This window comes from Silene latifolia, chromosome 4, assembly GCF_048544455.1.
Source record: "Silene latifolia isolate original U9 population chromosome 4, ASM4854445v1, whole genome shotgun sequence".
Taxonomy (NCBI): Eukaryota; Viridiplantae; Streptophyta; class Magnoliopsida; order Caryophyllales; family Caryophyllaceae; genus Silene; species Silene latifolia.
Genome location: NC_133529.1, coordinates 88306009 through 88320985, shown reverse-complemented (window position 1 = coordinate 88320985; position 14977 = coordinate 88306009). Strand labels below are relative to the sequence as shown.

General features: G+C 39.5%; 1 non-coding gene across 1 annotated transcript; it reads right to left on the bottom strand.

Annotated features, from left to right (window-relative positions):
- Nucleotides 1-12248: 12248 nt before the first annotated feature.
- Nucleotides 12249-12355, bottom strand: LOC141653968 (small nucleolar RNA R71). The gene has a single exon (XR_012547554.1). It is a non-coding gene; the product is annotated as a small nucleolar RNA R71 (small nucleolar RNA).
- Nucleotides 12356-14977: the final 2622 nt, after the last annotated feature.

The following is a 14977-nucleotide window of genomic DNA, read 5'->3' as shown; positions in this document are numbered from 1 at the left end:
ATAGGACCCACATCATTGAGGAGATAGAGCCTATTAACGTAGGAACCGACAACACACCTCAAGAACTTAGGATAGGGACCACACTTGACCTCTCGGAAAGACAGCAGATCATCGACCTCCTACACGAATACAAGGACGTATTCGCATGGTCCTACAAAGACATGTCAGGGATCGACAGGGAGATTGCATAGCACAGGATACCCATCAAACCCGGGGTTAAGCCCGTGAAACAAAAGTTGCGTTGTATGCGCCCTGAAAATCAAGGAAGAGGTATACAAACAGTTCAAAGCCGGATTCATCAAAGTTTCAGAATACTCTGACTGGGTGGCGAACAAAGTCCCCGTACTGAAGAAAGACGGGAGAATTCGGGTTTGCGTCAACTTTAGGGACCTAAACAAAGCAAGTCCGAAAGACGACTTCCCTCTGCCACATGTTGACATCCTGGCCGAGGAAGACATGCACAAGACTGCATTCACTACACAGTGGGGTACATATTGCTACACTATAATGCCCTTCGGCCTAATCAACGCCGGAGCAACTTACCAAAGAACCGCCACCACTCTCCTACATGACATGATGCACAAGGAGGTAGAGGTGTATGTTGATGACATGATCGTCAAATCAAAAGAGCGGGACGGCCAAATCAGCGCCCTTCGAAAATTTCTTCGCTCGTCTTCGAAAATACAACATGAGACTAAATCCTGAGAAGTGTGCATTCGGGTTCACCTCCGGAAAACTCCTGGGACACGTCGTCAACAAGAAGGGTATCGAAATTGATCCTACCAAAATTAAAGCTCTTCAACAAATGCCTCGGCCTAAGAACGAGAAGGAGATTCGAGGATTTCTCGGTCAAGTCCAATACATCAGCCACTTCATAGCCAAGCTCACTATGATTTGTGAACCATCTTCAAGAAGCTTCGCGCCTCCGATCACACCGATTGGGACGACGACTGTTAAAAAGCCTTCGCAGGATAACGGAAGTCCTATCCAAACCTCATGTCCTCATGCCATCTCAAAGGGACTGTGACCAGTAGCAGTCGAGGGTACCTTGTTGAATGCAAATTCAGCTGCAGCTAGTTTCAGATCCCAATCCTTTAAGGTCTTGCTGACTAAACACCTTAGTATCCTCCCCATAGTTTTGTTGGTGACCTCAGTTTGGCCATCTGTTTGAGGGCAGTGAGAGGTGCTGAACAAGAGCTTTTATATGTGACTCATATTTGAGCACATTTAGTCCCCGAATTAGCCTCGTTCCTATGCTTTACAGTGCATAATTGGGTCATTTACTATCTTTAGTTTCCCATTTTGCATATTATTTGAGGTTTTGTTTCCTTGGTAGGAGAGAAGTGCAAACCTTGCATTTACATGGCGAAATGTAGCTAAATTGATCGCGTTTATTGACCAAGCATCAAAGGGAAGGCGATTTTAGAAGGCCTATGTAGATAATGAAGTGAAACGGGCAATGACGAAAGGATCCTTGCATCCCCGGATTGATCCTCGCGGATTATGACGGAAGAAAAGAAGAAAAGCTGACTGCCAAGGGATCCGAGCGTCTCCCCACCACCATCCGAGCGTCCCGTGACCAAGACGCTCGTCCTGAAGCAAGAAGATTTGAGCGTCTCCCTTAACAGTCCGCTCGGATCGTACCCCAGAGAGCCCGTGCCTGCTTTCAAGTTGCTCGGATCATGGCAAGCCTAGCAAAACGGAGATGCTCATTTCCTTCGAGAGGAGCATTTCCTCAACTTTTCTTAAGGACTTAATAGTCATTTAAGCCCTTAGTAACCCTAATTTATGTACCTAATCTTTACTATAAATACCCCATTGTACTACTTAGATTAGCATGCTCTCTTAATCAAGTTCTAATCAATTAGTAATTATTCCTTAATCTTGTAATCAACTCTTAATTTAGTCTTAATACAAATCTCAATACTTAATCTTTCCTTAATTTCTCTATTGTTCATCATTTATTTTGGGTAATTACAAGATCAATTGGGTTTATTGGGAGATTGACAACCTTCCATCAATCATCAAGTACTTCTATTATTCTTTGCATTTTTATTTTGGAATATCCATAGGTATAATTCTCTTAATCCTTGCTTTAATTATAGTTAACCATTTTCATTCATTCATCATGTTTTGCCTTGTTAATGTGATTGACAACCTTGTTAGCATGTTAAACTTGATCATGAGTGAGTAGTTTTCTTAGCTAGGGTTAATGGGAAATTAGGGGAAACCAACATAGGGAATGATTCATGCTTAATCTAATATGTTCACATAATTTATTTGCTTGCTTGTTGTGATTTCAACTTATGCACATGTTATGTTTGATGAAATGCGAGCCTATGAATCCTTGCATTTTTTACCCATCACTTATCTTTTCAATAAGGCTTGTAAGACATAAACCAACTCGAGCCTCATTAGACCATGCATAATGTTGAATAGGGAGGATTAAGGTGACTTGTAGGTGTTGTACAATCTAATCGATTCGGCTCCGGGACCCAAACCTTCTTAGGGATTGTAAGATATACACTAACTCGATCCCATCACAACAATAATTGCTTGCTTATAATTCGAGAACATGTTTGTATGATCAACTCCCATGTATTCCCATATGAACCCATGATACCTTAGTGCTGTTAATCAATTGTTTACATCTTCATTTTATCTACCTTGCTTTGTTTTTATTGTTGATTAGTTTTAATTGATCTCCTATCTCAACCCCAAATTGTGACACCCTAAGATACGACCATTTACAATTGAAAATCCTACATCAATTGTGACACCCCTCGATGAGGCATCAAAAAAACTATTAAATCTAAGCGGAAAATACGGGATTTTTAAAACCTTTAAAGTTTAAAGTGTGGAATCCACCATAAGTGATCAAACGAAAATGAAAAGTAAGGTGGATAAGTTTTACAATTAAAACAAAGTGCGTTGGGGAAAAGATATCCCACGAATAGGCACAAGTCTAAAGATAAGTGAGTCTAAGAAAATGATAGCTAAAGTCCAAGGGTCAACGTTCTCGCTAGCTCACACGTCTTCCCCATAATCTGCATCACAAACCTGTCATTCATGTAATTATGAACGCCACAGTCAGTGGGGAGTAACTCAGGGTTCTCCCAGCCACAATATGTCAAAATACACGTAAGCAAGAACTTATTTAAACATATTGATCATACATCATACTTGAATAATAATTAACAAGGGGCTATAAACGATAATCATAATGAGATAGGCATAGTACATTTATAATGAGTTAGGCATGGTACATTATATTAAGCATGCATTCAAGGTAACAAAACATGGATATGAGATTAGGCATCGAATCATATGAAGAAGGTAAACAACGGATCAATTAAATAGAAAATACATGGATGGACACCATAGCCATTACTTTGAAAACTTCTTAACAACCATAGCACGGGACGTGGCTACTAATGTCGCATTCATACTTATGGCTTGCATCTCACCATAAGAACGGATGGGGACATCGATCCCGGCGATCGTATCGCAACTAGAGGCTTGCATCTCACCTCTAGTATCCGATAGGATCATGACTCTCACAAACAATCATAGAAGACGTGAACTCTCATATATAAGAACACGCCAATGACCGTAACAAGCAAGACATTTACGTAGTATGGACCCACAAGACAAACCCCTAGACTCCAACCTCTTGGTAGGACGACGATCATAATACGGTCCTAGTCTAAACCTGGCCAGACTCTCGGGATGGGCGACACCCAATTCGACATGCGGTGACCTATCCGAATTCAAGACTCGATCCATGACACCTAGCCGTGCCCCAAGGTCGAGTAACCCCAAATCGGAACCATGGTACCTATCCGTACCCCAAGGTCCGAAGAGGCGGAAGGATAACCCAACTCGGAAACAATGACACCTAACCGTGACCCAAGGTCCGAGGGCAAAATAAGGAATGTCAAGTCGTCACACAATGTAAACCGTCACACTTGGGTCACAAATACGAGTAACAATAGTTTGCATGGTTATAACGTCAATAAATCTTAAATTAACCAATTACCAATAAGGAAGAAGATACATGCATAAACCATTGATTATTAGAGGTTACAAGTGAAAGGGACATACAGGGGGCTCCCAGCCGGAAGGGGTACCGGCGGCCGGGCCACCGGCTGGGGCAACATGCGATAATGCAGAAATTGATAAGAACTTACAGTGCTCTCCCAACCGGTTGGGGGACCGGCCGCCGGGCCACCGGCGGGTAACACATGCCTAAGCACAAAAGTCACAAAAACATACAGGGGACTCCCAGCCAGGTGGAGCACCGGCTGCCGGTCGACCGGCTGGGAACACAGGTCAATGTCAAATATCCACAAAGTTTACAGAGAACTCCCAGCCGGGTGGAGCGCCGGCTGCCGGGTGACCGGCTGGGAACACAGGCTTTAAAGAAACTCGTCAAAACTTACAGGGAGCTCCCAGCCGGGAGGGGTACCGGCGGCCGGTCCACCGGCTGGGACAACACAGTTCACGAATGATTCATAAAAAACCTCCCAAACACTTTGAAACCAACCAAAATCGTTTCACAACAAGTATTTAGTATCCTAGCATGATTCTAACTCGGAAAAAAAACAACATACTTGAGACGATATGCAACAATTACGGATTTAAATGATAAAGCATGGAACTTTCACCCAAAACACATGAGAGTTTACATACAAGCATGTTATTCAACCTTCAACTAATGCCAATCATGAAAGATGCTAATTTTAACATTCATATGAGTTTAATACTACATAAAACCACACAGTTTTTAACATAAAAGTCGAGTAACCCATCACCGTTACCTTTTTAGCTCTCAATCTCTAATGGAATCGTCTGACATTCAAGAATCACTAACCGGTCGACTAATCTTTCTCCTAGACATAAGAAAACACAAATTGAGACTAAGAATCGAAACTAGAAAAGGGGTACCATGAGTAAAATGGGTCGACAGCCCCATTCATGGTGGAAATTCAGTATATTTCTTACCTAGAAAGATGGAGGGCGATGAGAGGAAGAGATAGACGCAAAAATCACTTGATTCGGACAAGAATTGAGCAAGTTATGGACTTTTGAAGTTTTGTAAGAGAAATGTATAAAAATGGTGATGGTTGTTGAAGATGAATGCTGAAAAATTGAGGAGGGAGGTGTAGTTAGGGTTTCCTTCATGATTTTTATGAGGAGGAAGGAGTAGTATGTGAGCCCAATAATCATACTAGGCCCAACATGCAAAATTGAGTCGATATACACTAGAATTTACGTCTCGAGCCCACTACAACTCAAGACGGAAAAATATTATTATTATTATCATTATTATTATCCGACCAAAACATTTATTTTTGTATAAGCTAAGCTTTAAAAATATAACATTTATAAAAATCATGTTTAATAATGAAATTAATTAAATTAAATAATTTAAAATATAAATAAGACAATAGAACGGTTAATTAAATTATAATTGCCAAAATGGAAAATTCGCGGGTGTTACAATCACCCCATCTTTTAAAAAGTTTCGTCCTCGAAACTTGAAAGTAGAATGAAAGGTTATATAAAAATAAAACTGGAATTTTGGAATCAGTAGCTAAAACATTCAAAAGGTTACTAATCGTAAGAATCAAAATCCTTTCAAAAGTCTCAAATAAAATTTTCCGACAGAACCAGATTCTCATCAAAGGAACGGAAGTGCTCTCGTTGCGTATTCAAGAACATCACATTCCAAATCGAAGATATGGTCAAAAGCAAATCATTTGTATAAATCGAAAATCAAAATACTTTCAAAAACATTAATGAAGAGTTTTCAAAAGTATAAGTCTCATTCATGGAACGAAATTGCTCTTGTCGTGCACACAAGAAAGCTAACTTTCCAAGCCAAAGACAAATCTAAGACAAAAGTCACTCGTCGACAAGCGTAGAACAAGTTATTAAACGTTTTAAATAACGAGTTCTAACATCCGATCAACGTCAAAATCAAAAGAAAAAGGCAATTCACTCAAATTTTCTTTTGCAAAGGTCAAAATAGAAATAGAGGTTTCATTTCTAAATTCAAAAGGAAGTCAAATTGCTGAAAATATAACATTAAACTCTGACAAAGAAATCATAAGTAGATCAAAGTTAGTTAGAAATTGAGCAAAATTAAAAGTAACTCGGGTTTAGCAATTAAAAATCAATAAAAAGGAGTCATACTCATAGAACAAAAGGACAACTAAATCAAATTTCCATTTTCAAACCTTTAAAATAGGTAGGGTGTTGTAAAAGTAATATAAACTTTTAACAATGGATCAAAACTGGTAGCTTGACATCTTTAGAAATAGTACGAAATGAAAAGAACATACATATCATGAAAACAAGGTACGCTAAGAGGGTTCAAACTTAACCAACAAAGGAGCTATGATGAACTTCCTAGGGGAAGAGTTGAAATCGAATCTACAAGGATATCAAAGATTGAATTTCATAGGTTAACATCAAATTTTAAAGGAGGAACAAGCTGAAACGTGGAAGAGGGGTATGATTGGTAACACTTATGGTCAAAGAGGACGGGAAATTAGACAACAAGGAAACGCCAGATACTTAAATCTCGAACAACAAAGTCATCCTGAACGGTTCCGAAAACTTCCTAACCACAAAACTCATAACCACATAACTCTCAAATATAAATCATCTAAAAACGATTTTCACGAAACAAGGTCAAAAATACTAAAAGATTTACACTCATAATCAACCATCGACCACTAGGAGTTCTCACTATGGTAAAATCCTTAATCAAAGATCATAATCCCAAGTTCTTTATATATTCTAACACTCCAAACAAAATATTATTCACACCCGAATTCACAAGCATAGATGATCACATTTCCCAAATCATAAAGACTACCAACCAAAAACTAAATAGGTTTGTCATACAATTTTTCCTACTCAACTTAACTCAAGTTCCACTAATCCAATTTCGACAAAATAAAGGTTCACAAAGAATCCTCAAAGAGCATCTCACTCACTCTACAACGTAGCCAACAACGCCATCACTCCACTAAAGAAACAAAGAGTAATAACTAGGTCAGGAAAAGATAGGAAATTTCAAGGGGATACATGAACATGACGAGGTGTGAGATTAAAGGAGTCAATAATAAAGGTAACTAGTTAACACCAGTAAGAGATATTAGAATTAGGGAGGTATTAAAAGCAAGTAAATGACAAGTGAACCTTTATAGTTAAGAATTAAATCTAATCAAGGTATGAACGAAGGGAAGGAAGATGATTAATGGTACGAAGGAGGATTTTAAGGCTTAAACCATACACTTCCTAAGACTTAAGGTTCTCTCTAACAAGGTCACTCCTATTAGGATATTGTACCTCCATAGCAAAACAACCAAATCCAAAAACGAGGGTGAAGGCAATTCATATCATTCCTTATATGCAAGTCTCTCTTAAAGGATTACACCTCTATGACAGATCAAGCTAAGGTAAAAATAAACGCTTGCTTAAGGGTTGATAAATTGGTTAGATTCCTCGTTCACCTATCCTATCACATATTAGGATTTCCTAAGGTAAATATACCACTCAAGTATAACAGCATCTCTTTATCTCAAGTACTCGACACAACCTCAACGTTTTAAAAACCAAAGAATGAATTAACAAAGGCTTCTCAACAAAATTCTCAAGGGACAACTAATATCAAATCACATCACCAATCTATACGGGATCATTAACATCAAAATGGGTTTTCTAAGCTCCTATCATAAATTTATCCCAAGTTTACTCCTAAAGTAACAAAGTTCGACCTATAAAGTCTCTCGAATCCCAAACATAAACAACAAAGCTAAGTTCTATAACTTTAGTAATTTATAGGTGAATTGCACTTAACACACATAATCCACCAATCAAATATACTCACTTTATCAAGGAACTAGGCATAAGAACCACAAAGCATGTCTCGTCACACTACCTAAGCCTTTCTAACACCACAACCTCTCAAAGCTAAGGTTAAGGGTCAAACACAAACAAACTCCACAAAAGTCAAATTTTCCGACCAAAGTTACCATTCCATAAGACAAAGGTGAAGGTGTCCATGAGGGGTCTTATAAGAATAACGGGTGCAAAGGCAACTTCTTGGATATAAGAGGAGAGTTGCGGGAGGGAAATAAGCACAAGGATAACAGGGTAAGACAAGGTATTATAAGAGTAGAAGATATCTTCGGGTAAGTAGAAACATCCTTCAAGAGGAGGAGATCTTTATATAAGGTGTTATGGAAGGATAAACATGAAATAGAGTATAGGTCGGGTGGGCACCAAAATAGCTTCCAAGGTGAAACAAAAGAGAGTTTAGAAGGGAAAATAGCACTAAGAGATAAAGAATAAGGCAGGGTGCACAAAGAATGAGAAATATCTCCGAGGAAGTAGAAGCATCCTTCAAAAGTTGAACAATTCTTCAATTCTCAGCAAAAGGCACCAAGTCTTGATCTTCACGTAGGCAAGCTCACGGTCATTGATCCAAGGGCACAAAAATTATTAAATGACAATCAACAAACATGTTAGAACCTAACAGAGAGCAAACACACTACAGACTACCAACTTAGGTCCTTAAGTCTACCCACCTCTCATTCATTATTCAAGGTCAAGTTCAATTTAAATTCGGGCTACACGTGTGTGCGTCGGGAGCAACATAGGCTCTGATACCAACTGTGACACCCCTCGATGAGGCATCAAAAGAACTATTAAATCTAAGCGGAAAATACGGGATTTTTAAAACCTTTAAAGTTTAAAGTGTGGAATCCACCATAAGTGATCAAACGAAAATAAAAAGTATGGTGAATAAGTTTTACAATTAAAACAAAGTGCGTTGGGGAAAAGATATCCCATGAATAGGCACAAGTCTAAAGATAGGTGAGTCTAAGAAAACGATAGCTAAAGTCCAAGGGTCAACGTTCTCGCTAGCTCACACGTCTTCCCTATAATCTGCATCACAAACCTGTCATTCATGTAATCATGAATGCCACAGTCAGTGGGGAGTAACTCAGGGTTCTCCCAGCCAATATGTCAAAATAAACGTAAGCAAGAACTTATTTAAACATATTGATCATACATCATACTTGAATAATAATGAACAAGGGGATATAAACGATAATCATAATGAGATAGGCATAGTACATTCATAATGAGTTAGGCATGGTACATTATATTAAGCATGCATTCAAGGTAACAAAACATGGATATGAGATTAGGCATCGAATCATATGAAGAAGGTAAACAACGGATCAATTAAATAGAAAATACATGGATGGACACCATAGCCATTACATTGAAAACTTCTTAACAACCATAGCACGGGACGTGGCTACTAATGTCGCATTCATACTTATGGCTTGCATCTCACCATAAGAACGGATGGGGACATCGATCCCGGCGATCGTATCGCAACTAGAGGCTTGCATCTCACCTCTAGTATCTGATAGGATCATGACTCTCACAAATAATCATAGAAGACGTGAACTCTCGTATATAAGAACACGCCAATGACCGTAACAAGCAAGACATTTACGTAGTATGGACCCACAAGACAAACACCTAGACTCCAACCTCCTGGTAGGACGGCGATCATAATACGGTCCCAGTCTAAACCTCGCCAGACTCTCGGGATGGGCGACACCCAATTCGACATGCGGTGACCTATCCGCATCCTAGACTCGATCCATGACACCTAGCCATGCCCCAAGGTCGAGTAACCCCAAATCGGAACCATGGTACCTATCTGTACCCCAAGGTCCGAAGAGGCGGAAGGATAACCCAACTCGGAAACAATGGCACCTAACCGTGACCCAAGGTCCGAGGGCAAAATAAGGAATGTCAAGTCGTCACACAATGTAAACCGTCACACTTGGGTCACAAATACGAGTAACAATAGTTTGCATGGTTATAACATCAATAAGTCTTAAATTAACCAATTACCAATAAGGAAGAAGATACATGCATAAACCATTGATTATTAGAGGTTACAAGTGAAAGGGACATACAGGGGGCTCCCAGCCGGGAGGGGTACCGGCGGCCGGGCCACCGGCTCGGGCAACATGCGATAATGCAGAAATTGATAAGAACTTACAGTTCTCTCCCAGCCGGTTGGGGGACCGTCCGCCGGGCCACCGGCTGGGAACACATGCCTAAGCACAAAAGTCACAAAAACATACAGGGGACTCCCAGCCGGGTGGAGCACCGGCTGCCGGTCGACCGGCTGGGAACACAGGTCAATGTCAAAAATCTACAAAGTTTACAAAGAACTCCCAGCCGGGTGGAGCACCGGCTGCCGGGTGACCGGCTGGGAACACAGGCTTTAAAGAAACTCGTCAAATCTTACAGGGAGCTCCCAGCCGGGAGGGGTACCGGCGGCCGGTCCACCGGCTGGGACAAGACAGTACATGAATGATTCAAAAAAAACCTCCCAAACACTTTGAAACCAACCAAAATCGTTTCACAACAAGTATTTAGTATCCTTGCATGATTCTAACTCGGAAAAAAAACAACATACTTGAGACGATATGCAACAATTACGGATTTAAATGATAAAGCATGGAACTTTCATCCAAAACACATGAGAGTTTACATACAAGCATGTTATTCAACCTTTAACTAATGCCAATCATGAAAGATGCTAATTTTAACATTCATATGAGTATAATACTACATAAAACCACACAATTTTTAACATAAAAGTCGAGTAACCCATCACCGTTACCTTTTTAGCTCTCAATCTCTAATGGAATCCTCTCACATTCAAGAATCCACTTCCGGGTCGACTAATCTTTCTCCTAGACATAAGAAAACACAAATTGAGACTAAGAATCGAAACTAGAAAAAGGGTACCATGAGTAAAATTGGTCGACAGCCCCATTCATGGAGGAAAGTCGGTATCTTTCTTACCTAGAAAGATGGAAGGCGATGAGAGGAAGAGATAGACGCGAAAATCACTTGATTCGGACAAGAATTGAGCAAGTTATGGAGTTTTAAAGTTTTGTAAGAGAAATGTATAAAAATGGTGATGGTTGTTGAAGATGAATGCTGAAAAATTGAGGGAGGTGTAGTTAGGGTTTCCTTCATAATTTTTATGAGGAGGAATGAGTAGTATGTGAGCCCAATAGTCATACTAGGCCCAACATGCAAAATTGAGTCGATATACACTAGAATTTACGTCTCGAGCCCACTACAACTCAAGACGGAAAAATATTATTATTATCATTATTATTATCCGACCAAAACATTTATTTTTGTATAAGCTAAGCTTTAAAAATATAACATTTATAAAAATCATGTTTAATAATGAAATTAATGAAATTAAATAATTTAAAATATAAATAAGACAATAGAACGGTTAATTATATTATAATTGCCAAAATGGAAAATTCGCGGGTGTTACATCAATACCCGTCCCTTGGGATCCGCCCTTTACTTTCCTCTTTACTAAGAGTAGTTGGTGAAGTTATAAATATTGTTTTGGTTGGGTAACTTTTGACGACAAGTTTTACGACGAACCAAAAATGGCGCCGTTGCCGGGGACGGTGTTAACTTGATTTGATTTTCATTAATTATTTTTAGTTGTGTCTTTATTTACCTTGGAGAAGTCAATCTCCTCAAGGTTGTTCTAATTGTTTTAAAGTTGTTTGATATTTTGCATGTCTAGGAGATCACAAGGTAACTTGTTACCCATTGATCTTGAAATCGAAAGAACTTTGACCAACAATAGAAGGCTTCCTAGGAATACTTTGAGAGGTATTGGTGAGATTGTGGACATTTAACCAAATAACATTGAGTTCATCAACCCTTTTGCAAGAGAAGGAGAGGATAACCCAATACAAAACACACCACAAAATCAACCCACAATGCCTAAATTTTCATCACATTCCGTACCAACCGAGGAGAACCTACCAAATGGTACTCCTACACCACAACATTTAACCGGTAATTTAATTGCCAAATCCGCATTTATACAATTGGTTGAGGGAAGTCAATTTGGAGGGATGCCTAGTGAAGTCCCTCATTCTCATATGGAGACTTTTTGTGACTATTGTGATGCGATTTCTCAAACCGGAGTTACTCAAGATTAAATTCGATGGGTCTTATTTCCTTTTTCTTTGATTGGTACCGCGAAAAAATGGTTGAAGAGCCTAGATAAGGCTACTCTTGGTATTGATTCTTGGAAGAAATTGGCACTTGCTTTCTACACGAAATTCTATCCTTCGGAGAAGACTAACATGTTGAGAGCCCAAATCACCGGGTTCAAACAAAGGGATGAGGAATCTTTGTATGAAGCATGGGAGAGATTCAAGGACACTTGTCGATCTTGTGCACACCATGGACTTAGCGAGTGGTTCCTTGTACAACAATTTTGGAATGGTCTATACGAAGACTCCCGAAACATTCTCAATATGGGATCAAATGGTATGTTCACCGAAGTTGATGACAATCAAACATGGAACGAAATTGAAGAAATGGCGGTCCATAACTCGCAATATAGTAGATATCGGAAGGCTACTAGAGGAGGAAAACATGAGGTGGATTCCATTACTCAATTGGGTGCTCAACTTAGTGCTCATATTGATACCATTAATTTGAAGTTTGAGAAGGCCATGACTAAACTTGAAGAGGCCTCCAAATCACTCAAGCAACATGATAATGCTATGGTGGCATCATCATCAATTCAAAGTGGAGTATGTGAGAGTTGTGGAACTTTGGGACATGACCAAAGTGAATGTAGGGGAACAAGTGAATGCTTTCCAAGCATACAAAAGTTGCACCCCTTTTTCCAACTATTACAATGAGAATACCAAATTCCACCCCAATCTTTCATACAAAAGTCAAAATGTTCAAAACCCTCAAACATACACCCCACCTACAATGAGAAACCAAGCTCAAAGACCCTTTTACAATCAAAACCAAACTTATCAAAATCAACCTCCATACAATCAAACAAATAACCAAGGTTTTGATGTTCAAAAACCGGTCCTCCAAATGTAAAAGAACCAACAAGAGTTTTTCACTCAAATGCAAAAGGATAGCCAAGCAAAAGACATCACCATCAACAACATACTAGCTCACACAAAGATGTTGGAGACCCAAATGTCTCAATTAGCATCTTCTAGTTCTCAAAGACAAAAGGGGCAATTACCACGTTAAGGTAATCCCCCAAGACATGAGTCGGTGAGTGCCATCCAATTCAGGAGTGGTACAAGGTATGAAGGGCCGAAGAGGCCCATTGATGAAGATGTTGTGAATGCTAGTGACAAGGAAAGAGTTGAAAACTCTAAGAAAGAAGCAGAACCCACCACCATTCAAGAAGTTTCAAAGAAGAAGAATGAAGAGAAGGCTGAGGAGAAAGAGCCTATTATGATTAGACTTCCATTTCCAAGTTATCAAGCTAAGCCTAAGTTCGATGAACAACTTAGAAAATTCATGGAGATTGTGAATAACTTGGAAGTATCAATCCCATTCACCTAATTGATTAACCATGTTCCGGCCTATGCGAAATACATGAAAGATATTCTTATAAAGAAGAAATCCATCCGGAAGCTAGAGACTATTGCATTCACCAAGGTGAGTAGCGCCATCCAACAAGGAAGTTCACCTCCAAAACTCAAGGATTCGGGAAGTTTCTTTATTCGAAGCACCATTGGCGACACTACAATCAACAAAGCTCTATGTGACCTTGGGGCAAGTGTGAGTGTCATGCCATACTCGGTGTGCAAAAGGCTAGGAATGGGAGAACTCAAATGCACTAATATCATACTTCAAATGGCGGATCGGTCATTGAAGACACCTTTAGGGGTGTGGGAGGATGTGCAGGTAAGAATTGGCAAGTTCTTTATCCCGGTGGACTTTGTTATTGTTGACATGGAGGAAGACTCCAACATTCCTATCATTTTAGGAAGACCATTCTTACACACCGCGGGAGCGGTGATTGATGTGAAACATCGAGAGCTCACACTTGAAGTGGGAGATGAAACAATCACTTTTAACCTTGACAAGACAATGAGAGCTCCCCGCTTACATGAGCCATGTTTCATGATTGATCATTATAGCCGAGAAAGTGATAGGAAGAAGTTGGCATCTCAATACAAAGGACAAGCTATGGGCAAAGAATCACCACCCATATGGGAGAAGAAAGTGGATAATCTCCAAGATGCTCCATCCAAAGAGCAAGAAAGTTTCAACAAGAATGAGAGCTTGAATAGCTCACCACCACTCATGGCAAGAGAAGAAGAAGGCCTCATCGGCCATAATGACAAGAAGGAAGAGGAGTTGTTCTCATCAACTCATGATACTATTGGGAAGCAAGCTAATGAAGTATGCGGTTTATGGGATGATGAGTTTGAAAGATTATTCAATCCTTATATTGGTAATGCTATGATCCAAGACCAAGGCTTTGGTGACCATGTTAACTCAAGTCATCACAATGAAGATAACATATGCAACGGTCTATTGAAGATCTTTATAATGACAATGAACAACCCTTCGACTACTTCTTCAAGGTGTTGAGCAACATCAACAACACCTTGGCTATGCCTCCGTGGCATCTCATACATGAATGAGAGTTTGGTGGAGTCCTCCCTAAACCACCATTTGTAAATATTCTAACCCCTTAACTTGCACTTTACTTATTGTATTGCATTTTTGTCAATTTTTCGATTTACCATTTTATTTTTTTTTAGGTGAAATGTGAGTATATTATATATGTATCAAAAAAACCAAGTCCATATACAGTCAAAACTACTGATAAAGGACCTACAAAATATCAGAACCAATCAAATGAACCCTAGCCTTGCTTGAATATTCAGTTCAGTAAGGCCATCATTTTCCTTTGCTTTACTTCGAATTCTCTGCTGCAGCATCTCCTTCAATTGCCTTGCAACCAGCTCAGGTCTCAACATACATAAATTATGCCTTGCAGAATTTCGATGATACCAAATAGCATATCTGAATGCTG